Source organism: Schistocerca piceifrons, chromosome 7 (assembly GCF_021461385.2).
Source record: "Schistocerca piceifrons isolate TAMUIC-IGC-003096 chromosome 7, iqSchPice1.1, whole genome shotgun sequence".
Lineage (NCBI taxonomy): Eukaryota > Metazoa > Arthropoda > Insecta > Orthoptera > Acrididae > Schistocerca > Schistocerca piceifrons.
The window spans coordinates 483,441,035-483,466,413 of NC_060144.1; the positions used below are offsets into that span (position 1 = coordinate 483,441,035).

The following is a 25,379-nucleotide window of genomic DNA, read 5'->3' on the forward strand; positions in this document are numbered from 1 at the left end:
CGAGACTCGAACTCGGGATCTTTGCCTTTCGTGGGCAAGTGCTCTACCAACTGAGCTACCCAAGCAGGACTTACGCCCGCTACTCACAGCTGTACTTCTGCCAGTACCTCGTCTCCTACCTTCCAAACTTTACAGAAGCTCTCCTGCGCAGGAGTTTAAAACATTTCAAATAAGAACGAGAAAAGGATAAGATTGTAAATTTGAGAATATATATGGTCCAAACGACTTATTGCACATTACAAAAGACACGCAACTGTTATGGGGGTACATCCTGATCTTGAATGTACAACACATAATTACCCCAGAAACATTGGTATGACCTAGAGATAAGGTTCGCAGGAGAGCTTCTGTAAAGTTTGGAAGGTAGGAGACGAGGTACTGGCAGAAGTAAAGCTGTGAGTACCGGGCGTGAGTCGTGCTTCGGTAGCTCAGTTGGTAGAGCACTTGCCCGCGAAAGGCAAAGGTCCCGAGTTCGAGTCTCGGTCGGGCACACAGTTTTAATCTGCCAGGAAGTTTCATATCAGCGCACAGTCCGCTGCAGAGTGAAAATCTCATTCTGGAAACTTATGCCTTTTTAACAACTGACAGACAGTTTTTTTACATATCGGTACAATCATCAGAATTTATTCACGTACATAAATATAGTACTCTTATTGAAGCGTCTAGTTTCACTTTTATCTTACGTTTAGATGGATTCATTTTATTATGATAGTGTTGAGAAACAAAAAACGTCACATTATTTTATTTTTTACCCTTTAGGTGGTTCGATGAATCCTCTGCCAGGCACTTAAGTGTGAATTGCGAAGTAGTCACGTAGATAAAGAAGTTAGACGTGAATTAGGGCAATAAACCGAATGGATCAAATTTACATAATTATTTTGTAACGAACCGCCAGAGGCAACGGTAAACACTGGACACCAATTCGCGAATATGTCGGCTGAAATCCCCGTCCAGCAGACCAAATTTTAGTTTGCCGTGCTCTCCCTACATCACTTGAGCCGAGTTCCAGGATGGAAGTGAAACTGCACGGTATATTTTCTTCCCAGTCTTTCCTCAATCCGAGTTTGTGCCCCGTCTTTAATGATCGCATCGTCGACGGGCATTTAAAATTCCCTGCCATCAGAAACTACGATATTAGACGCTGGACCACCTGTGCAGTCATGTTGCGGCGTGATTGCGTTCCATCGTTGATAAGTTGTTTGGACGTCAGCAGTTGTCAGATACGGGCGTTATCAGAGTTATCACGTCAGATTGACAAGTAACGCGCCTCACCCTGCATTCTTCGGCCATCTATCGGGACAGTCAGTGCTTCGGACGTCTCTCCTGGTGCTGGTGCTTTCTTTCTCCGTAAGTTCCGCAATTTTACACGACGTCTTTCATGTTTTTGTGTATTGTACGCTACGCAGACTCGCTGCCTTGACTCTTGCGTGAATGTTGAGTAAAAAATATTAGGCTTATTGATGAACAACAAATGACGTCAAACAGTATGGCAGGAACTGTGTCGCGTTCTACAATACTGCGACTGTGTATGTACAGGGTGGTCCACTGATAGTGACCGGGCCAAATATCTCCCGAAATAAGCATCAAACGAAAAAACTACAAAGAACGAAACTCGTCTAGCTTGAAGGGGGAAACCAGATGGCGTACGGTTGGCCCGCTAGATGGCACTGCCATAGGTCAAACGGATATCAACTGCATTTTTTAAAAATAAGAACCCCCATTTTTTATTACATATTCGTGTACTACGTAAAGAAATATGAATGTTTTAGTTGGACCAATTTTTTCGCTTTGTGATAGATGGCGCTGTAATAGTCACAAACGTACAAGTACGTGGTATCACGTAACATTCCGCCAGTGCGGACGGTATTTGCTTCGTGATACATTACCAGTGTTAAAATGGACCGTTTACCAATTGCGGAAAAGGTCGATATCGTGTTGATGTGTGGCTAGTGTGATCAAAATGCCCAACGGCCGTGTGCTATGTGTGCTGCTCGGTATCCTAGACGACATCATCCAAGTGTCCGGACTGTTCGCCGGATAGTTACATTATATTAGGAAACAGGAAGTGTTCAGCCACATGTGAAACGTCAACGACTTCCTGCAACAAATGATGATGCCCAAGTAGGTGTTTTAGCTGCTGTCGCGGCTAATCCGCACATCAGTAGCAGACAAATTGCGCGAGAATAGGGAATCTCAAAAACGTCGATGCTGAGAATGCTACATCGATTGCACCAGTACCATATTTCTATGCACCAGGAATTGCATGGCGACGACTTTGAACGTCGTGTACAGTTCTGCCACTGGGCACAAGAGAAATTACGAGACGATGACAGATTTTTTTGCACGTGTTCTATTTAGCGACGAAGCGTCGTGCATAATATGCACTATTGCGCAATGGAAATTCACGATGGCTGCGACAAGTGGAGCATCAGCGACCTTGGCGGGTTAATGTATGGTGCGGTAATATGGGAGGAAGGATAATTGGCCCCCATTTTATCGATGACAATCTAAATGGTGCAATGTATGCTGATTTCCTACGTGATGTTCTACCGATGTTACTACAATATGTTTCACTGCATGACAGAATGGCGATGTACTTCCAACATGATGGATGCCCGGCACACAGCTCGCGTGCGGTTGAAGCGGTATTGAATAGCATATTTCATGACAGGTGGATTGGTCGTCGAAGCACCATACCATGGCCCGCACGTTCACCGGATCTGACGCCCCCGGATTTCTTTCCGTGGTTAAAGTTGAAGGATATTTGCTATCGTGATCCACCGACAACGCCTGACAACATGCGTCAGCGCATTGTCAATGCATGTGCGAACATTACGGAAGGCGGACTACTCGTTGTTGAGAGGAATGTCATTACACGTATTGCCAAATGCATTGAGGTTGACGGACATCATTTTGAGTATTTATTGCATTAATGTGGTATCTACAGGTAATCATGCTGTAACAGCATGCGTTCTCAGAAATGATAAGTTCACAAAGGTACATGTATCGCATTGGAACAACCAAAATAAAATGTTCAAACGTGTATTTTAATTTAAAAAAATCTACCTGTTACCAAGTGTTCGCCTAAAATTGTGAGCCGTATGTTTGTGACTATTACAGCGCCATGTATCACAAAGCGAAAAAAGTGGTCCAACTAAAACATTCATATTTCTTTACGTACTACACGAATATGTATTAAAAATGGGGTTCCTATTTTGAAAAACGCAGTTGATGTCCGTTTGACCTATGGCAGCGCCATCTAGCGGGCTAACCATAGCGCCATCTGGTTTCCCCCTTCAAGTTAAACAAGTTTCGTTGTTTGTAGTTTTTTCGTTTGACGCTTATTTCGTGAGATATTTGGCCCGGTCACGATCAATGGAGCACCCTGTAGAATCATTCATTGTGTGTTTCTTCACATGAGTTACTCCGCCTGTGTATTCTTCCCCTTCTACATGAAATGTATTAGTAGCTGCGAATACGAACAAGCACAGCTGTATAAGGGAATGATGACAATGAAAATTAATGCCGGATCAGGACTTGAACCAGGAATTCCTGCTTTATGCCAATGGTCGCCTTAATCCCTTTGGCTATCCGTGCACGACTCACAGCTAGACCCAAATATCCATATGTCATCGTCCCTGCGTCACAGCCCCTACTCGTACTCACAGTATGTAATCCCCGTGTAGGGGAGGACAATTTAATTGAAAGTCGCTACCTGGTATCGGCTGATAAATACGATATTGCAATCCCTGTGTTGTTAAGATGTACGATGCGAAGTTCCTTCGGACATGCATGCATGTCCGAAGGTACATTGCATCATTCATCTTAACAACACAGGCACTGCAATATCGTATTCTTCCCCAGATTTTCATAAGTCAACTTATTCATTTTTATTAATCTAACTCGTGCCATGACAAAGAACTTCGTTGAAATATGACATAATTATGATGAAAGTAGAGCAACCCAAATGCTTGTCAGTGGGTATTAATCTGCCAGTATCTGATCGTAAATTTTTTTAATATCTTATTAGCCAGCCGGAGTGGCCGAGCGGTTCTAGGCGCTTCAGTCTGGAACAGCTCGACCGCTACGGTCGCAGGTTCGAATCCTGCCTCGGGCATGGATGTGTGTGATGTCCTTAGGTTAGTTAGGTTTAAGTAGTTCTAAGTTCTAGGGGACTGATGACCTCAGACGTTAAGTCCCATAGTGCTCAGAACCATTTGAACCAGTTTGAATATCTTATTTGAAACCAGTTTTAAGTAGTAATAAACACATTGATTTCAGTCTGTGTTAACAGAATGCTACAAAAATCCCTTCAGAAATTTTATAAGTTTTTAATACTAATATTAACACAGACTGGTCTGAAGATGTTCATTAATTATAGTAATTGACTATCAGATAAAATGTAAAGTGGTCTTGCCTTCGACGTTTGCTATAGCTACTAGCAAATCGAAAGGATTTTTGGAAATTTGTGGTAACTTCTAAGGGACCAAACTGCTGAGGTCATCGGTCCCTAGGCTTACACACTACTTAATGCAACTTAAACTAACTTACGCTAAGGACAACACACGCACACCTATGCCCAAGGGAGGACTCGAAAGCATTTTACTGCCTTTCGTGATGTACAACAATATTCAGCTTATTAAGCACATGACTGCGGACCATTCCATCCGCTGGTCCCAGGTAAAAGAGAATCATAAAAATTCTTTTATGTACTTTGTCGCTGTAGCAGATGATACTCGCACTGATAAATTGGTATTATGCCGTTGCTTTGAATAGTGAGTTATGTATATTTATTAATAATATGGCGCTCGACCATTTAGTAGCCTGCCGCATTGGAAGACTAAACGTCTGCCCGTAATAATGGAATAGCAAGCTATACCGCTTTCTTTGCTTAAAAAACTGCTCAGTTGACCGTCAGTGCCCAATTCATTTTCCTGGAAAGGTGATACACCATCTCATCATGCGTAAGCAGAGGTTCTATTTGTCGAACGTTTTAGATCGTTGGCAGATGATGATCCGTGGAGCAGAGAAAGCAAATAGCTGAAATGGCATGGGATGAGGTTTGGTGTGATGAGTACAACTCCGCCATACTCAATACGAGATCAGTTCAAAAAATTTGGGAACGTCGTCCACAAAATTTTTCTACGTATACCTTTTACTTATTGTGCACGATCTCTTTCGAAATACTCTCCTCCACAATTGATGCACCCCTACCATCGCCGTTTCCGCTTCCGGAAGCAGTCTTGGTAGGACTCATGCTGGATCGCGCGACGCGCTGTCTGCGAATTTCCTTTATAACTCGTTTATCGTTACAAATGTTTGTCTTTTCAACAGGGTTTTCACCTTTGGAAGTGGAGAGAAGTCCACAGGGGTCAGGTCTGGAGAGTACAGAGGATGAGGCAGCACAGTTATTTCTTTTTTGTGCAACAGTCACGCACCAGCAGGGATGAATGTGCGGGTGCGTTATCGTGATGGAAGAGCTATGAATTGTCTCCCCACGTTTCAGCCGTTTCCTTCTTACACTTTCTCGCAGGTGTCGCAACACATCCCGACAGTACTATCGATTAAGAATTGTTCCCTATGGCACGAATTCATGATGAACTAATCCTTCAAAGTCAAAGAAAAGTATTAGCAGGGCTTTCACATTTGACCTGACCTGACGAGCTTTTTTTTGGTCTTGAGGAACCTTTCTCCGACCCATGTGAAGATTGAATCTTGGGCTCAACGTCATAACCGTAGGCCCACGTCTCATTATCAGTTATCATTGTCTTAAGGAACCTCTCGTTCTTATTTGCGTCATCCAAAAGCTCTTCACAGATTACGAGGCGAATGTCTATATGGTCTTACTCATGAGCCGTGGGACGAACTTGGTGGCAACACGACGCATTCCAAGATTCTTTGTCAGGATTTCATGACGTGATCCAACTGAAATGTTACATTCTTCTGCAACTTCTCGGACAGACAGCCCTCGATTAGCGCACGCAATTTCGTTGACAGTCCTGACATGAGCGGCGTCGGTAGACGAAAGGCTTAATCTTTAACTTACGTCCAGCGATTTTTAAACCGTGTGAACCATTCGTAACATCGAATACGGCTTAACCACTCGTCATCATAGACTTCGTACATTATTTGGTGTGTCTCTGTAAAGTTTTCCTTGGGTTTCACCCAAAATTTAATTCAAACGCGTTTCTCCTCTAACTCTTCCATCTCAAAATTCGCAAACTGTGCGACACAACATTCAACTTAAAACAGCACTGAAGAATAACTAAAGCCTAGTTTACACGACGACATTGGGTTGCGCCACTCGTTGCGTGGAATGAGTCGCACGGACGTGGTTTCATATATGACTGTGGACACGGCGACACCAGTATACACTCTAGTCACAGTCTGCTCTAGTTTCGTCGTTTTGTGGGTCCCTGAGTCGTGTCTGAAATGAAACTTTTGGCAGCTGCACGTCGCACGGGTTGTGATGTAGTTAAAGCTTGTTGTGTGGAATCGCTGCATAGGAAAAAAAATAAGAAACGTGTTTCGATTCGCGACTGGATGAAGAAAAGACGTCAACTCGGTTGCTCAGCATCCTTAATGAAATAATTTATAACGGAAGATCCAAGAAGTTCTTTTAATTATCTTAGATGGTGACGAGAACTGTTCACGTTTCTTCTAAATAGAGTTAATTATGCGTTAAGGAGTAAAGGTAGGTACTGTAATGCACGAAGCACTGTCGCCAGAACTGAAATTACATATATTGCGTGGATTGCGATTGAGAACACTCGACATGCTATAAGATACGGTTTTAGTTGGTGATGGCGCTATTTTATTAACACCAATAATTATTGACATTAACAGCAATAATTATTAACATTAGCAACAATAATTAGTCGAGCAGGCCGCATTAAGAATGGTTTGCAAACTAGATAGATCTGTACAGTGACAAAATTTCAAAATCCTAACATATGTGAATGGGGAGCACTGCAGCGCCATTTTAAATAGATGAATATTGAATAAAGAATGCAGCTTCTTGAATCTGTATAGTCTTCCCTCCTGTTAACAATATTCCTTAACAAAGAGTTGGCCAACTCGAACAATGGGACTTTAGTCTTGTAGACGAGAGCATTCCACAGCTAGAATTACACTTGCTTGTATTTTTCTTAACTCAGTTGTATATGTGCTCATAATTCCATAAATTTTGCCCTGCAGTTCAGATATTGTCAAACCATCTATGTTATGATTGCACATGACAGTCTCAGCGGCAGCAACATGTTGCTTATTTTTGTAATCAGCATCACTGAAATCCCACAAACACCTATGCAAAGCATAGATATCCAAAAAGCGAACATCATTCTCCGTTCCCCACTTCATATTTCAGTTTGTCTACACTCTACGAACACACATAACCTCAAAACTCATGCAACTAGTGTCGCCAAAGATAGAACACGCCGAAAGTGTTTAGTTTCACCAAAGAGTTGCGCAAACACGCAGCGCGCATGCGCAGTGGCTGGTAGCGCAGTTGCCTGCAACCTGGTGTCGTCGTGTAAACAAGGCTTAATAGACATACAACAATGAAACTTCGGGCAGTTACACATTAAACACAGGCTTGTGCAGGGATGACAACCGCATTTCGCTCCAACAGGCCGTTGGTTCGAAATTACGAATGTTTCTGAATTTTTGAACAGACCTCGTACATGTGCTCCGGGGATTGTAACGAGCATCTATGGCACTAGAAGTGATATGCCGGTCCTCCGACCAGTGGTAAGTAGTGCCTGTGATGGCCCTGAAACAGCTTCACATTTTTCAAAAGAAACAGGCAGCACGACTGTCGCTAGGTAATCGCTACTACGAAACTACATACGACACACAATATTAATATCACTGAATGTAAGATTGACAGTGGCCGCATGGTGGGTTGGCTGATTTGGGCGTGGGGACCAAACAGCGAGGTCATTGGCCCCATCAGATTAGGGAAGGATGAGGAAGAAAGTCGGCCGTGCCCTTTCAAAGGAACTGTCCCAGCATTTGCCTGAAGCGATTTAGGGAAATCACGGAAAACCTAAATCAGCATGACCGGACGCAGGTTTGAACCATCGTCATTCCGAATGAGTGGCTGGATGTTAGACACCTGGTCCAAAGTCTTCTCTTCTATCGATTCAAGGATAAGAGGCCAAGTAATCCAGAAAAGTTCTTCATCGCAGAAGACGACAATAGGCTTTATGTCTGTACTGTCAAGAGCACACGTTCGCCAGAAGTGTCCAAATTGCGTGCTAGCTCATAATTCGTCCTTGGAGTGTAACAGTGCGACCAACAAAATACCACCAAAGAGTTCCCTGCGCATGTAATTAGAGAAAGAGGCAGTTCGAGAGTCTGCCGAATATAATACGTCCACCATGTTGTTGGAAAAGAGGTGAAGCATGATGCATAGGGTTAACTCTACTACTGAATCACTATCCCGGAAACCGGTACAAGCTAACGACTGTCAGGGGCCAAAAAATTTGATTTTCTATACCCAGCGTAATTGCTGACAGATTTAAGAATTTAAAATGCCTACATAATCTACTCATTAAGGCGTGCAAACTTACGACGGTGAGTCAAAAGAAAACCTTAAATTTGTAATAACAAATCGAAATTTCGCGCCGTTATTCTGTAAGTTGGAAAGCGTGATACAAACAGCGTTCAGAATGGCCTGTAGGTGGCAACATAGTGCAGATGCACACATGCCGTCACAGTATCAGTATAAAGATGGCCACCCCACTTGCGACTTGCACCAAGGAAGAACAGCGTTCTGTTATTCGGTTTTTGCGTAGAGAAGGTGTGAAACCTATTGAAATTTATCGACGAATGAAGGTTCAGTACAGTGATGCCTGTTTGTCACAGCAGTGTGTCTACGAATGGAGTAGGAAGTTCTCAAATGGTGTGACTTCAGTGGAAGCTGCTCCTCCTCCAGGTTAGGCACAACGAGTTGTGACTCCACAGAACATTGTAGCAGTTGAACCCATAGTGAAGGAAAACAGCCGAGTGACATTGAATGACATTGCAGCATGTTTACAGATTAGACATGGTTCAGCACACCACATTGTGCATGATGTGCTCCAGTTTCACAAAGTGTCTGCAAGATGGGTGCCACAGCAGCTGACTCCTGAAATGAGAGAACGACGTGTTGATGCTTGCGAAGAACTTCTTCGGCGTTTCGAACGAGAAGGTGGTGGCTTCCTTGCAAGAATCGTTACTGGGGACGAAACCTGGGTTCACTTCCACCAACTGGAAACGAAGAGACCGAGCAAGGAATGGTGCCATTCCTCATCACCAAAACCAAAGAAGTTTCGAACAGAACCATCAGCAGGGAAGGTTATGGTGACACTCTTTTGGGACGAAAAGGCGTAATTTTGGAACATTACATGCCTAGCGCCCCCCCCCCCCCCCCATGAACCATGGACCTTGCCGATGGTGGGGAGGCTTGCGTGCTTCAAAGATACAGATGGCCGTACTGTAGGTTCAACCACAACGGAGGGGTATCTGTTGAGAGGCCAGACAAACGTGTGGTTCCTGAAGAGGGGCAGCAGCCTTTTCAGTAGTTGCAGTGGCAACAGTCTGGATGATTGACTGATCTGGCCTTGTAACCCTAACCAAAACGGCCTTGCCGTGCTAGTACTGCGAACGGCTGAAAGCAAGGGGAAACTACAGCCGTAACTTTTCCCGAGGGCATGCAGCTTTACTGTATGGTTACTCTTAGGTAAAATATTCCGGAGGTAAAATAGTCCCCCATTCGGATCTCCGGGCTGGGACTACTCAAGAGGATGTCGTTATCAGGAGAAAGAAAACTGGCATTCTTCGGATTGGAGTGTGGAATGTAAGATCCCTTAATCGGGCAGGTAGGTCAGAAAATTTAAAAAGGGAAATGGATAGGTTAAAGTTAGATATAGCGGGAATTAGTGAAGTTTGGTGTCAGGAGGAACAAGACTTTTGGTCAGGTGAATACAGGGTTATGAATACAAAATCAAATAGGGGTAATGCAGGAGTAGGTTTAATAATGAATGAAAAAATAGGAGTGCGGGTAAGCTACTACAAACAGCATAGTGAACGCATTATTGTGGCCAAGATAGACACGAAGCCCACACCTACTACAATAGTACAAGTTTATATGCCAACTAGCACTGCAGATGATGAAGAAATTGATGAAATGTATGATGAGATAAAAGAAATTATTCAGGTAGTGAAGGGAGACGAAAATTTAATAGTCATGGGTGACTGGAATTCGAGAGTAGGAAAAGGGAGAGAAGGAAATGTAGTAGGTGAATATGGATTGGGGGAAAGAAATGAAAGAGGAAGCCTTCTGGTAGAATTTTGCACAGAGCATAACTTAATCATAGCTAACACTTGGTTCAAGAATCATAAAAGAAGGTTGTACACATGGAAGAATTTTGGAAATACCAGAAGGTATCAGATAGATTATATAATGGTAAGACAGAGATTTAGGAACCAGGTATTAAATTGTAAGATATTTCCAGGAGCAGATGTGGACTCTGACCACAATCTAATGGTTATGAGCTGCAGATTAAAACTGAAGAAACTGCAAAAAGGTGGGAATTTAAGGAGATGGGATCTGGACAAACTGATTAAACCAGAGGTTTTACAGAGTTTCAGAGAGAGAATAAGGGAACAATTGTCACAAATGGGGGAAAGAAGTACAGTAGAAGAAGAATTTGTAGCTCTGAGGGGTGAAGTAGTGAAGGTAGCAGAGGATCAAGTTGATAAAAAGACGAGGGCTAATGGAAATCCTTGGGTAACAGAAGCGATATTGAATTTAATTGATGAAAGGAGAAAATATAAAAATGCAGTAAATGAAGCACGCAAAAAGGAATACAAACGTCTCCAAAATGATATCGACAGGAAGTGCAAAATGGCTAAGCAGGGATGGCTAGAGGACAAATGTAAGGATGTAGAGGCTTATCACACTAGGGGTAAGATAGATAATGCCTACAGGAAAATTAAAGAGACCTTTGGAGAAAAGAGAACCACTTGTATGAATATCAAGAGCTCAGATGGAAACCCAGTTCTAAGCAAAGAAGGGAAAGCAGAAAGGTGGAAGGAGTATATAGACGGTCTATACATGGGCGACGTACTTGAGGACAATATTCTGGAAATGGGAGAGAATGTAGATGAAGACGAAATGGGAGATATGATACTACGTGAAGAGTTTGACAGAGCACTGAAAGACCTGACTCGAAACAAGGGCCTGGGAGTAGACAACTTTCCATTAGAACTACTGACGGCCTTGGGAGAGCCAGTTCTGACCAAACTCTACCATCTGGTGAGCAAGATGTATGAGACAGGCGAAATACCCTCGGACTTCAAGAAGAATATAATAATTCCAATCCCAAAGAAAGCAGGTGTTGACAGATGTGAAAATTACCGAACAATCAGTTTAATAAGCCACAGCTGCAAAATACTAACGCGAATTCTTTACAGATGAATGGAAAAGATAGTAGACGCTGACCTCGGGAAAGATCAGTTTGGATTCCGTAGAAATATTGGAACACGTGAGGCAATACTGACCCTAGGACTTATCTTACAAGAAAGATTAAGGAAAGGCAAACCTACGTTTCTAGCATTTGTAGACTTAGAGAAAGCTTTTGACAGTGTTGACTGGAATACTCTCTTTCAAATTCTGAAGGTTGCAGGGGTAAAATACAGAGAGCGAAAGGCTATTTACAATTTGTACAGAAACCATATGGCAGTTGTAAGAGTCGAGGGACTTTAATGTGAAGCAGTGGTTGGGAAGGGAGTGAGACAGGGTTGTAGCCTATCTCCGATGTTATTCAATCTGTATATTGAGCAAGCAGTATAGGAAACAAAAGAGAAATTCAGAGTAGGAATTAAAATCCATGGAGAAGAAATAAAAACTTTGAGGTTCGCCGACGACATTGTAATTCTGTCAGAGACAGCGAAGGACCTGGAAGAGCAGCTGAGCGGAGTGGACAGTGTGTTGAAAGGAGGAGATAAGATGAACATCAACAAAAGCAAAACGAGGATAATGGAATGTAGTCAAATTAAATAGGGTGATGCTGCGGGAATTAGATTAGGAAATGAGACGCTCAAAGTAGTAAATGAGTTTTGTTATTTGGGGAGCAAAATAACTGATGATGGTCAGAGTAGAGAGGATATAAAATGTAGACTGGCAATGGCAAGAAAAGCGTTTCTGAAGAATAGAAATTTGTTAACATCGAGTATAGATTTAAGTGTCAGGAAGTCGTTTCTGAAAGTATTTGTATGGAGTGTAGCCATGTATGGAAGTGAAACATGGACGATAACCAGTTTGGACAAGAAGAGAATAGAAGCTTTCGAAATATGGTGCTACAGAAGAATGCTGAAGATTAGATGGGTAGATCACATAACTAATGAGGAGGTATTGAATAGAATTGGGGAGAAGATGAGTTTGTGGCACAACTTGACAAGAAGGAGAGACCGGTTGGTAGGACATGTTCTGAGGCATCAAGGGATCACAAAGTTAGCATTGGAGGGCAGTGTGGAGGGTAAAAATCGTAGAGGGAGACCAAGAGATGAATACACTAAGCAGATTCAGAAGGACGTAGGTTGCAGTAAGTACTGGGAGATGAAGAAGCTTGCACAGGATAGAGTAGCATGGAGAGCTGCATCAAACCAGTCTCAGGACTGAAGACCACAACAACAACAACAACAAACAACAACATGCCTAGAGAGACCACTGTCACCAGTGCATCATACACTGATCTCCTAAAAAATCTTCTGTGGCCTGCAATCAAATCTAAGCGACGTGGATTGCTGTCAGCAGGTGTCCTTTCGCAACATGACAATGCAAGGTCCCACAGTGCCCGTACAACAGTTGCAACGATCACAGACTTGCACTTTGAGTGTCTTCCTCATCCACCATACTCACCAGACCTTGCCCCAAGTGATTTGCATATGTTTGGACAACTCAAACACGCAACGGGAGGAAAGAAGTTCCGTTGTGGTGTTTGTGCATGAGTGGTTGCGCGGACTACCAAAAGAATTTTTTTCTAAAGGAATTTATGCACTTTGTTAAGTGCTAGAGGAGTTACATTGAGCGTTGGGGAGATTATGTTGAAAAGTGATACAGCTTTGTACCACTTCTGCACAATATAATATTTAAAAAATATTTAATGTTTCATTTGACTCACCCTCGTATGTTAAGGGTTTACCACAATAAGACATCTATAACAATTAGAGACTGTGGGTTTGTCTTGAGGCACCGAAACTGACGGCGCTCACATACCCGCGCTGTATTCATCCAGTATTTGAGAATGAGAGCACTTTTTTGTGACTTCCAATTAAGTTTGCACATAGTTTTAAGCCTATACGAAATTTTTTGTCGCTGATACTCCCCACAAAACGATGTAAGGAAAAAACGTTTACCGCTTACTACATTCTCTCTGTTCATTCATTCAGAATTCATCATCAGGCATGACGTTTGAATTTATTACTTCTTTACTATTGACTACTCGCAACGCAGTTTGCGGCAGGACACTTGCACGCTGTGTGGACCTGCAAAATTATTTCAATGTACGACACGTAGTTCAGAAGGTATGGTGTCATAAATATGGAGATGCGTGAAAAAAGTAGCTTTCGCTTAAAATGGAGCGCAAATTACCCAGACTAGATTCGCCCAGTATTTCATAATGACAGCACTTGGCGACTTACAACAAACTTTGAACATAATTTCAAACTTTTTCTCGCGTACATGCTTGAAGTCAAATATTTAACACATTAACCAGTTTGTGAATTAATCAGACGTTTAAAACTGTGTCATACATGGGAGTTCGATTCTTTAAAAGAACCGTGGGTTTGCCGGTATTATTGTAATAAGCTAACGCCGGTACTCGACGCGTGGTATCGACAATATTTGCGTCGGGCTATTGCATTCTTGGTGGCGATCACTGGTTTGTAGACTGTTACTCGGCTTGTTGATAGCGTCCGACTCGTCGCAGAAATAGGTTGCGCGAAATTCTAGTTATGTTCTGACGTCACTAGCGACACGTTATCTCTACGTCTCAACTTAGTTCAGTGTTCACCGAGCAAGGTTGGTTGGTTGGTTTGGGGAAGGAGACCAGACAGCGTGGTCATCGGTCTCATCGGATTAGGGAAGGATTGGGAAGGAAGTCGGCCGTGCCCTTTCAGAGGAACCATCCTGGCATTTGCCTGGAGTGATTTAGGGAAATCACGGAAAACCTAAATCAAGATGGCCGGACGCGGGATTGAACCGTCGTCCTCCCGAATGCGAGTCCAGTGTCTAACCACTGCGCCACCCCGCTCGGTCCACCGAGTAAGCTGGCGAAGTTAACATGTAGCACACTTATTCTGGTAGAGCGAGATACAAATAAATCCCATATAGCATTGTAGTTAAACATTAAAAGAGTTTAAGAACGTACGGACCAGAACAATACACTAACGAGTACTGGCACAGACTACTGTGATGATGATGATGACGATGGTTGGTTGGTGAGGCGCTCAACTGCGCGGTCATCAGGTCCTAATCCTTACACAGTCCAATTACAGCCACTGTGACAAAAGATGGTGATGATGAAATGTGAGAACAACGCAAATACCCAATTCCCGGGCAGTGAAAATCCCCAACCCTGCTGGGAAACCAATATGCAGTGGCGCTAGCCACTAGGTCACGAGCTGTGGACACAGATTACGGTGTTATGTGGACAATTTAACTGTTGAATGTGATGAACAGGCTAAAAGGGTAGGGTAGTCGTGGAGGAGGGAGAGGGGAAGGAGGATGGAATTAATGGGATTGCTGTAAACAATGTAACTGTGCCCCATCCACTTTCAGTTGACCCCTTCCTCCCCTCCGACTCGCCCCCCCCCCCTTTTTTTTGGTCAAATGTTTAAGCGGACCGGAAACAAGACTCCATATAAACGGCTTTTTGTTCGAATTTTCGTAGCCAAACGAAGAGTGGGAAAGAGACAAATGGGACATCAAACTGACCAGCGTAAGGCCTAGTTTTGCAAAAAACATGCTTAATTGCTTGAAAGTAATCAAGGTAATTAAGAAAAAGTTAGTGAGTTGCGATAAAATCAAAATATTTCAGGAACGGCTGTTGCTAGCTAGGTAAATGAAGTGTCAAAAAGTTCATCTCTTCAAGGCCTAGCTATTTTGCGCATAAAAAGTTACACTGATGTGGTATGTAACTGTCAAAGAGATTCCTTCGAATGAAGCACTAAATTCAGGGCATTTCGAGGACAGAAGACGCTAGAAAGGCAAATGAACAGTCAAAAAATTCGTGTGTTCAAGACTTAGCTGTTTTCCGTAAAAAAAAAAGAAGTTGCGTTGGTGTGATAGTTGAGTTTTGGAATGGCTTCCTTCAAATCAAGTACTAAATCTAGGACAGCAGACAAAAGAAACATAAATGAGGTGCCATAAAGCTTATCTTTTCAAGGCTCACGAAAAGTTAACATTCGCGTGATATTTCGGGAACAGAAGGCGCTAGGAAAACGAATGAAGTGTCAATAAAATCATGTTTCTCAACAAAAAGAAAATTAAAAAAATAATTGAAAAACATCAGTCAAATTATTTGTCTAAAAGTTGGAAATATAAAAGATTAGAGAAACATTTGACATGCGTATAATGATGCTCGAAAATATATACAGCAAATAAGGTGCGTCAAACGTTTCTCTAATCTGTTTTACTGCTTACACGTATACATACTATTTGACCGAGGGTTTTCGAATTTTCTTATCGCCTGTTGAGGACATTCAGCAGTTATTTTGTCCACATAACACCACAGTCTGTGCCAGTACTCGCTAGAGTACTGGTCAGGTATATACATTCTTATAGTTTTTACCTTTGTGTTTAACGTAATGTAAGGTTTATTTGACCGAGCGAGGTGGCGCAGTGGTTAGACACTGGACTCGCATTCGGGAGGACGACGGTTCAATCCCGCGTCCGGCCATCCTGATTTAGGTTTTCCGTGATTTCCCTAAATCGCTCCAGGCAAATGCCGGGATGGTTCCTTTCAAAGGGCACGGCCGACTTCCTTCCCCGTCCTTCACTAATCCGACGAGACCGATGACCTCGCTGTCTGGTCTCCTTCCCCAAAACAACCAACCAACCAAGGTTTATTTGTTCATAGCTTCTCTGTGTATTTAATTGTGCTTGATTTTTCGTACAGATAAATAGTCGTAAAAGGTTACAGATCTTTGGAATAACTATCATTGTACAGCTATAAACTTACTGACGTTGTTTGGACTATCTGTTCAGACTTAAATTGCCTGAGGACGGCTTAGAAACCCGAAAGCCGGTTCACAATGAACTATGCGATAAATATTATTATGGAACATCAGTCCTGCGTATTTCAATGTTCAATATGTCTATGTTCTTTCTAGTACCAGTGGTAACTTTATAAATACACTGTTACGCAAAACTTAAGGACGAAAGTAACTTTCGCATGGTGTGTCATTGCCAAGTAACATAGCTTGATGAAACTTGGACCATACATAGAATGAACAACTGCAGTATAGTACAGAAAGTAGGTAAGAGAAATTCACAGTAGGAACAGAAATTACACTTTCATTCGAAGACAGTAATCACACTGAGGTAACCCCGATTTATGATGGTATCCTGGACATTGGGAAAGGTGGGACATGATTCTTAATTGGGCGTGTGATCACCACGGACGCCAATGCAAGCTGTGCCACTTGCTCCTAAGCTGGCCACAAAGTTGTTAAGGAGTTCCACCTCTCCAGCAAGGCAATTCACAATTGCTGGATGGCTGTCAGTGCATGTAGACGTGCCGCGATAAGTGTCCTCAACGTAATCCACACGTACTCGATGGGACTGAAGTCGGGGGAATGGCCAGGCCAGGCTTCCGCCGAATATCCTGTCGTTCCAAGATGCGTTGTTCGATGCGGTCATGCATTGTCATCCGTAGTAATGAAGTCAGGACCGAACGTACTGAAAAGACGCACATTGAGGAGGAGTACAGCTTCACAATATCGTTGGCTGGTGTATGTGCGCCGTGTTCTAAGATTTGGAGGTCAGTACACCCATCTAACATTACACCTCCCCACATCTTAACATCTGGACCACCAGAACGATCATGTTAGACAACGTTCCTGGCTGCATCATGTGTTCCCGCCTCTCGCCGTATGAGGGTTTGTCCAGAATCACTACTCAGACTGAATCGGTGCCTCCGATGTGCGGATGTCAACAGAACACAAAGTACTGGTCGTCGGGCAAAGAGACCATCCCGCTGTGCCGTAACGGAGAATGAGATTGCCTTGCAGTCCTGTTAAATGTGGTTGCAATTGCATCCATTGTTTGTGACTTGGGTCGCTTGTCACCTGTTGCACAATGAAGCGATCATTTGCTGTTGTAGCTGACAGTGGTCGACTACTACCCCTGCTTTGGGCAGCAGTGCCCGTGGTTCGGAATGCTGCTCATGCGCATGAAACAATGTTGCGAGTAATACCAAACTCATGCGTTACACTTGTCACACTTTGTACCTCTTCCAGTTCCCTCATGATTCTTTCCCATGCAGAGTCATCCAGGTGTTGCACCCGGGTCTTGCCATAATGAAAAAACCACCACAATGTGCTACTGATTGACATTCAACGGTTCTTTCAACTACCCCGTGTTTAGTGGCTATCCCAATTTGGCGCTATAGTCACGCTGACCTCACGCCATCTAACGTCCAACTTTCTGTGCACGACTGGGAGACCTGTGGCAACATGCTCTCGCACTTTCAATCATTTCCAAGGAGGAGTTAATATGCCATGTTACTTTATCTATCACTTCCGTAAGATTTCAGAGCTGTGTATTTGTACTTTTACAAGTATTGATTTCCAAATTTTTAGCCAAATTTTGGGGAGTAATGAAGACTGGAAAGTATCAAAAGTAGCAAGGAATTCTAATTTTTAGTTACTTGCCTGGGGGCTAGACAAAGGGGATGGACCAGCTGCTGAAAACTATCCAATCAGTTAAAGCAGACCATTCACACTCCGACCGCAAGTACGTGCTCCCAACAACTCGTCTGACAAGATCGTGAGTCCAAAGAAGTTGAGTAAGGCAAGACAAAGAGCGAGAGACCTTCAACTAAGGAAAAAAGTAACAAAAATACTGACCTTTCCCAAACGTTGGTGGAAATGACCGAGATAAACAGCATTCTTGCCATTTACATGTTAGCATAGACATATGCTTCAAACACATTATTCACAATGGTGGCACTAAGTGAAATATAGATGGTGACAGCACACGAAGATTTTTACATCGTGTAAATTATAATGTTGTCAAAGTTGCAAAATTTGAATCCTATTCTAGCTCATAAATCACTGCATACACACCTGTTTCTCAAATGTACTTTTCAAATGATGTATTATGTTGAATTACATTTTCTTGTATCTTCAGCTACAGCTATATACTAAGCACTGACATAGGGAAGTTATAATATTACTTCACTTTATATAATGCATTGTTATTATCATCGTTATTAAAATCCTAGGCATCCGTGGCGTGTTAAAGTCTGCTGGGACGATGGAAAGTTTTATTTGTATCAGGAGAGTGGTGGGGGTGGGAGGCAGTATCTGCACAGCAACAAAAAACTCTGGAGGGTGCTTAGGCGTCTCTCTCATCATCATCCCCACCCTCCTCGGAAGAGACACAGAAGATGAAACATATTTTGAAAATCTCTCTAAATTTCGAACAGACTGTGACCCTTTCTCTCAGAATCAAACCCTGGAGGTCGTTAGTCGATGTCTATAATATTGACCACCTCTGTCTTTCTGTGAAGCACTGGTGGGGGGAGGGGGAGAGGGGAGGACGAAGGGTTCTGTGATGATGTCGGGTCTGATGTCGCACAGTGTGCTTGGCTCATTTGTTGTCTTGCATGGGTGAGTTACAGGGCGGGATTATGAAAGTATTCGGGCCGATCATGTACACGCAACGGTCCAAACTGTTTTTAGTGATCAGTGACTTACGTGTCGAGATCAAAGCGTTCTCGTTCACAGTTCTGGAATTGTTCGAGGTTGGCTCAATGAACACAGTAACGGAGTTCAGCACCTCGTGGAACCCTCTAAGTCCCCTGATATGAAAATTACTCGATATGAAAATTACTCTTGCGTTGTAAACTTCCTTCTTCGAGGACACTTTCTGAATTAGAGAACTTTTTGTAGGAGAAGTGCGTACGTATCCCTCTGACTGTTGTGCAAATTTTTGTTTGTACATCCTACTCTGGATACAAAAGGTGCGCCAACAGACTATTAATGATGATTTTGCCTCTCTTTTCGTTTTCATGTTATACCGTCCAACCAGAGCACGTGATTTTACCAGATGCGGTCTACCGACGTGCTGACGTGTCACATGGTGCCCAACATGTTAAAGAACGATGCGTTCTGACAGCTCTGGCTGGGGGGCTATCCCCAGCACCGCCCAGCCTCTAGCGTCACCACGGGTATCGTTTTTGCGACTCGGAATCATATATAGACGATTTAGATCTCGAGTTTTCCTTCCCTGGTTCAGGAAGCGACCGAATATTTCTTTGTGTGACTAGTACCTGTTTGATGGACGCTTCACGTGAGCTAGGCAGGTCCCCATTACTGCAATAGATAGATATATAGATAGATAGATAGATAGATATTCAGCGATCACAGGCCCTGCAGACCACTCGCTGCTTCCACAAACTGCCTCCATTCCTTCCTGTTTTGTGCCCAGTTCCTCCAGGTGTCTTCAATTCCCAGGGCTGCTAAGTCCTTCGTCAGGTCATCCACCCAGCACTGCCTTGGTCGTCCAATGGGGCGTTTGGTGTTTGTTTTCCCCGCTAGTACCATCTTCACCAATCTTCCATCTGGCATACCGGCTAAATGGTCCAACCATTGTATTCTTTTGCTCTTTATCTCATGTAGGATAGTTGGTTGTCGCATCAGCAGGTATATTTCCTCGTTTTTCCTTCTCCTCCATTTTCTGTTATCTAAAACTGGTCCCCATATCTTCCTCATTACTCTTCTTTCAAATATTAATAGTTTTTCCCTTTCTCGCTTAGTCATGCTCCTCGTTTCTGAACCGTACATTACCGCTGGGCATATCACTGTGTTGTAGATTTTCATCTTAGTGTTCACTGAGATCGATTTAGAGCCGAGCGTCTCTCTGAGGGAATGCATGCATTTCATTCCCACTACTATTCTTGATGTCTATTTTTATGTTGTTGTCCGTGGTAAACCAAGATCCCAAGTATTTGAACTGGTGTACTCTCTTGGACCTCTTGCCATCAATCTCAAGAAATTCTTCCTGCCCTTGTCTTTTTCTTAATTGCATGAACTCTGTTTTGTCTCGATTCGCCTTGAGCCCTACCTTCTGTGCATACTTGCCAATTTTCTGGTACATTTCTTTCAACTCGTGCTTTGATTCACTTAGTATAATAATGTCGTGTGACTAGGGCCTTCCGTCGGGTAGACCGTTCGCCTGGTGCAAGTCTTTCGTTTTGACGCCACTTCGGTGACTTGCGCGTCGATGGGGATGAAATGATGATGATTTGATGATTAGGACAACACAACAACCAGTCCCTGAGCGGAAAAAATCTCCGGCCCAGCCGGGAATCGAACCCGGGCCCTTAGGATTGTCATTCTGTCACGCTGACCAGTTTTTTTTTTTTTTTTTTTTTTTTTGAAATCTCAGTTTGTTCGATTTTGTTCGTTGCATCTGCTCGGGGCGGACGTCGTAAGACATCCGTTTAAGTTCGTTGTTGATCTATTAACTCAGTTTTTTTTATTGCAGAGGGAGCTAACCCTCTGGCCGAACACGCTGAGCTACCGTGCCGGCGTCCACTCAGCTACCGGAGGCGGACGATTCACTTAGTAAATCTACGTCATCTGTATGTGCGAGACAATTGAAGTTACCGTCCATCTCTACTCCATCCCACTCCTGTTGCCTACACTCTTTTATTACTTTCTCTTAGATGAGATTGAACAGAACACATGAGCATCCCCTTGTCTCTCTCAATCTCGAATGTTTCTGATGTGGCTCCTCGGAAACGTACTGCTGCCTTTGACTCTCCCACACAAGCTTGCACCATTCTCACTAGCTTCTCAGGGATTCTGAAGTCACGCATTGCATTGTATAGGCTATTCCAGTGGATGCTGTCATATGCACGCTGAAAATCGACGAACATGCTTTAGGATATCTTTATCATATTCCCAGTGTTTTTCAAACAATTGTCTTAGTGTGAAAATGTGATCTCTTGTCGATCGGTTTGGTCGAAAGCCAGCCTGGTCCTGCATGTTTTTCTCTATGAATGGTTGCAATTTTCTGAGGTTAATGATGGACAGTACCTTATATGTTACATTCAACAAGCTGATTCCTCTGTGGTTGCTGCATTCCATTTTGCTTCCCTTGTTGTATATTCCGCATATTACAGCTAATTTTCATTCTTCTGGCAGTGTCTCCTTCTTCCATATCAACTGAATCAGTTTTTATATCTCTAAGTGTAAGGTCTCACCTCCCTCCTTGATTAATTCTGATGTTATTCTGTCCTCCCCTGGGGCTTTGTTGTTTCTGAGTCCTTTGATTGCGATCTTCATGTCTTCTTCACTAACTTCTCATTCTTCTTCATCTTTCCTTTCCTCCTTAGTGTTTCAGGTAATATCTCACATTGGTCTGGGCTATTCAACAGTTCTGATAAGTATTCTTTCCATCTTTCTACAATTCTTTCCTTGTCATTTATCAAGTGGGCATTCTTATCTCTTTTCGATTTTTTATGTATTGGAAGAATAGCCTTGAGTTCTTGTTTTGGCTGTCTGCCTCAACGTGTTCTAGCAAACTGGTTAGATATATTCTCTTCTCTGCTCTTAGGACTCGCTTTGTCTGTCTTCTGATGTTGATAAAATGTTCCCTTTTCTGCTCATTCTCCCTGTCAGCTAGCCACTTCTCCTTCATCTTCCTTCTCTTTTCTGTAGCCTTCTGGCATGTCTCGTTGAACCCTCTTCTTCATTATCTTCTTTCTTCCCAATATATCCTCCGCTACACTTAGTACCGTGGACCTTATTTCTTTCCACCTTTCCTCCACGTTCTCTCTTGCTTCCAGGGTCTCTAGGACCTCAAAATGGTTTTTGATTTATATAGCATATTGTTCTTTAATGGCACTTTCTCGTAGTTTCTCAACATTCAAAGCAAGTTCTAGTGTCCCCTTCTTCTTGTGCATGTAGTTGAACATGAGTTTAAGCCTGCACACAATGAGGAAGTGGTCTGACGCACAGTCGGCTCCTCTATACGACCTGACGCCCATGACTCTATGGCTATAGCGCTGGTCCACCAACATGTGATCTATCTGGTTAGTTGTTCTTCCATCTGGTGAACCCCATTTTCCCTTATGTATTCTTTTGTGTTCGAAATAAGTCAGGTTCTTTGAGATAGCTAAGTTGATCATCCTCTGACCATTATCATTGGTCTCATCATGCAAACTGTACCTTCCTATGGTTGGTATGTAGAATTCTTCTTTTCCTGCTTTTCCATTAATATATCACAGCACTATCCTGGTATTTCTAGTTGATGTGCTCTCAATTGTTTGTTATAGTTGGTCATAGAACTCTTCCTTTTCCTCATCGGTTTTATCCTCAGGAGAGCATGAACATTGATGAATTTGATGTTTGACACTTGGTTTCCAAGTACTATGTAGGATATTCTCTTGTTAACAGCTTTGAATTCCTTCACCGGATTTGCTGCTTTGTTGTGTATTTCAAAACCAGTTTATCTACATATCCGCCGTAGAATTGTGTGTATCCATCCTCTTTGTGAGTTCCTTCTCCTAGCCATCTTGTCTCTTGTACCGCCACCAGGTCCAGTTTATATCGGTTAATTTCTGAGACCATAGTCTGGATGGGTCCTGGTCTAGACAGGCTCTGAACATTCCAAGATCCAAAACTAAAATTTCTAAATCGTATGCCGTTTGTCCTTTGCAGTTTTCGTATTCCAGTGTATTCATCCACGTCCGAGGCAAGTTTGTATTTCGTAACAAAGTGTTTTTTACGGGATTGGTTTATTAGCCCAACGCCCAACCCTCCTCCTTTATCCGGGCTTGCAAGGCAGCTGACCCCTGGCGGAGTTATTCCTACAACAGAGGGTCTAATATTAGATTTTAAAATTAGTCGTAGGTTGGAGATTTGTAATTTATTTATTACGCGTTTCACCCGAATAGGGTTCATCAGATAATCTTAAAATTAATGCCATTGGAATACGTCTGTTTGCAATTAATGCCAACATCATATGTCACATCGATAGGAACACCAGAACGGAATGTGCTTAGGTACCCTACCCTGGCGAAAAGCGTAATAAATAAATTAGAATCTGCATCCTACGACTGTTTTTTACAGTGAACTTATTATAAGGTTGCTATGCCAATCTGTCACCATGAAATGGAATAGTTATTACGGTCTAATTTTAGGGTTAAACAGCGCGCTATCGATACCACTTTTTCTTCCTTTCTCGGCTTCTTCGGCCAAATGGTGGAATAACGAAACCGTATGATCTAAAAGTGTAACATCTGTGTGCTCATCAGATGGATGTTATGGACACCAAAGAAGGTACCTGGGGGAAGAAAGTGTTCCCAGCCTGGAGCTGATGGGACGGTCTTCCTCTAAGCTTCCTAAATGGCTTGTGGCAGTATCTTGCATTGCTGGTTAACAGGTTTGTGATTTCTCATGTTGGCCGGTACTTCTCAACATGTGTTGCAGAGAAACTTACAGAAGCTGTATGAACGGGGGCAGGAAGGTACCCATGAAAATGCCTACATTATATTCCTGATACTGATTAGCTACAAGGCCTAAGTCTTAAGTAATTTCGTGAAATCGGCCGACAGCCCTCGTTGGGTGCAGAAGTCGTGTACCCTCTGGGGCAGAGGTGGTGTATATCAGAAGTTGGAATAAGCTGATCCTTCGTGATCAACTGAGCTACTTTCTACATTCAGAAATTTCCATTATGCACCCATTCGTGGTCGTGGACTCAGGGCTGGACTACTCTGGTTTGCTAGGTGTGTGTTGTCGTTCAGCGAGTGTACAGGAGCTTCAAAAAGTAATTTATACGTGATTATGGCAGGCCAAGTAACTTTTATGGAATGCTACACTTGACTCCAAAGTGACACAGAGACATGACACTATTTTCAACAGTCGCCAAGTCTCTGCAAACAACGGTCGGACTTAGAACGTTCTATCAATCGCTCAGTTACTCGGCAACAGAGATCCGCTTGTCGGTCAGGAAGCCATTCGAGAACGACTGTATGAACATCATCATCACTGAAAAATCTCTTTCCCCTCAGATGTTCTTTCAACCTGCCGAAAATATGGAAGTGGGTGGCCCAGCCTGACCTCTAGCCTTTCATTTTTTTATTCTCTTGTTGTTTTTCATTTCTTTGTTTTAACGGTTTGTCTTGAATGATCTTTAAACAACTTATCTGTGCTATCTTTTTTTGGGTTTATGTCTGTTTTTTGTTGTGTTAGTTACACTTAGGCCTTCCAGTTGTCTTTTGCCTCCTTCCTTTGACGACTGATACTGGTTTGCCACTTAACGGATGAAGGAACTGATGACCTTGCAGTTTAGCCCCTTTCACTATGCCCCGTGTGTGACTAGGGCCTCCCGTCGGGTAGACAGTACGCCGGGTGCAAGTCTTTCGAGTTGATGCCACTTCGGCGATATGCGTGTCAGTGGGGATGAAATGATGATGATTAGGACATCACAACACCCAGTCCCTGAACGGAGAAAGTCTCCGACCCAGCCGGGAATCGAACCCGGGCCGTTAGGTATGACATTCCTTTGCGCTGACCACTGAGCTACCAGGGGCAGTCCCTTTCTCTCCTAACCAAGCAACGAGACGGAAGTCGCATGGTGCAGGCTCTACACTTCCCGATCGGCGTGTCCACATCTGAGTGGTCTCGTTCAGATTGTTTTACTACAGCTGTACGCAACATGGCTTTTGGTCCTAATATTGCCAGAATTTCGCGGGGAATTTGTGAGCAATTGAGACATTTTGCCCAAAGAACTACCTTTCGAGTCGCTACGCCATTTCACTCGCACACTGCGGTGCACCTGTTATCCTTACCGCAGCCAAACTGTCTCTGGACGAAACCCGGATCCTCTACTCTCTTCTGGCAATGCACCACCGTCGTTGCTCAGTGGTCTTACACTGCGAGGACATAGTACCTTACTTTCTGAAGACCCTTCGTTGGTTGTGAGATCAAGTAGCTAGCTGGAAGGTGGTGCCTGGTGAACGAAACAGCCTTGGCGAGGTTTCCATTGAAGCTAATAAATCATCCTCGTTCCCACGCAAATTTTAGAGTGTAGTGTGGTGTTTTTGTGTCAATCTTTTTCTGTTGGCTTTCAGCTGTATTCCTGTTTTGTTATCGTG

General features: G+C 43.2%; 1 protein-coding gene across 1 annotated transcript in view; it reads left to right on the plus strand.

The window, feature by feature from the left end:
- The first annotated feature begins 1,294 nt into the window (after positions 1 to 1,294).
- The window catches only part of LOC124709035 (alpha-glucosidase-like), a 233,687-nt gene continuing 209,602 nt past the window's right edge, over positions 1,295 to 25,379 (plus strand). Inside the window, exon 1 of the mRNA XM_047240682.1 lies at positions 1,295 to 1,347. The gene's annotated coding sequence lies outside the window, so the exon portion shown is untranslated. The remainder of the gene's footprint in view (positions 1,348 to 25,379) is intronic.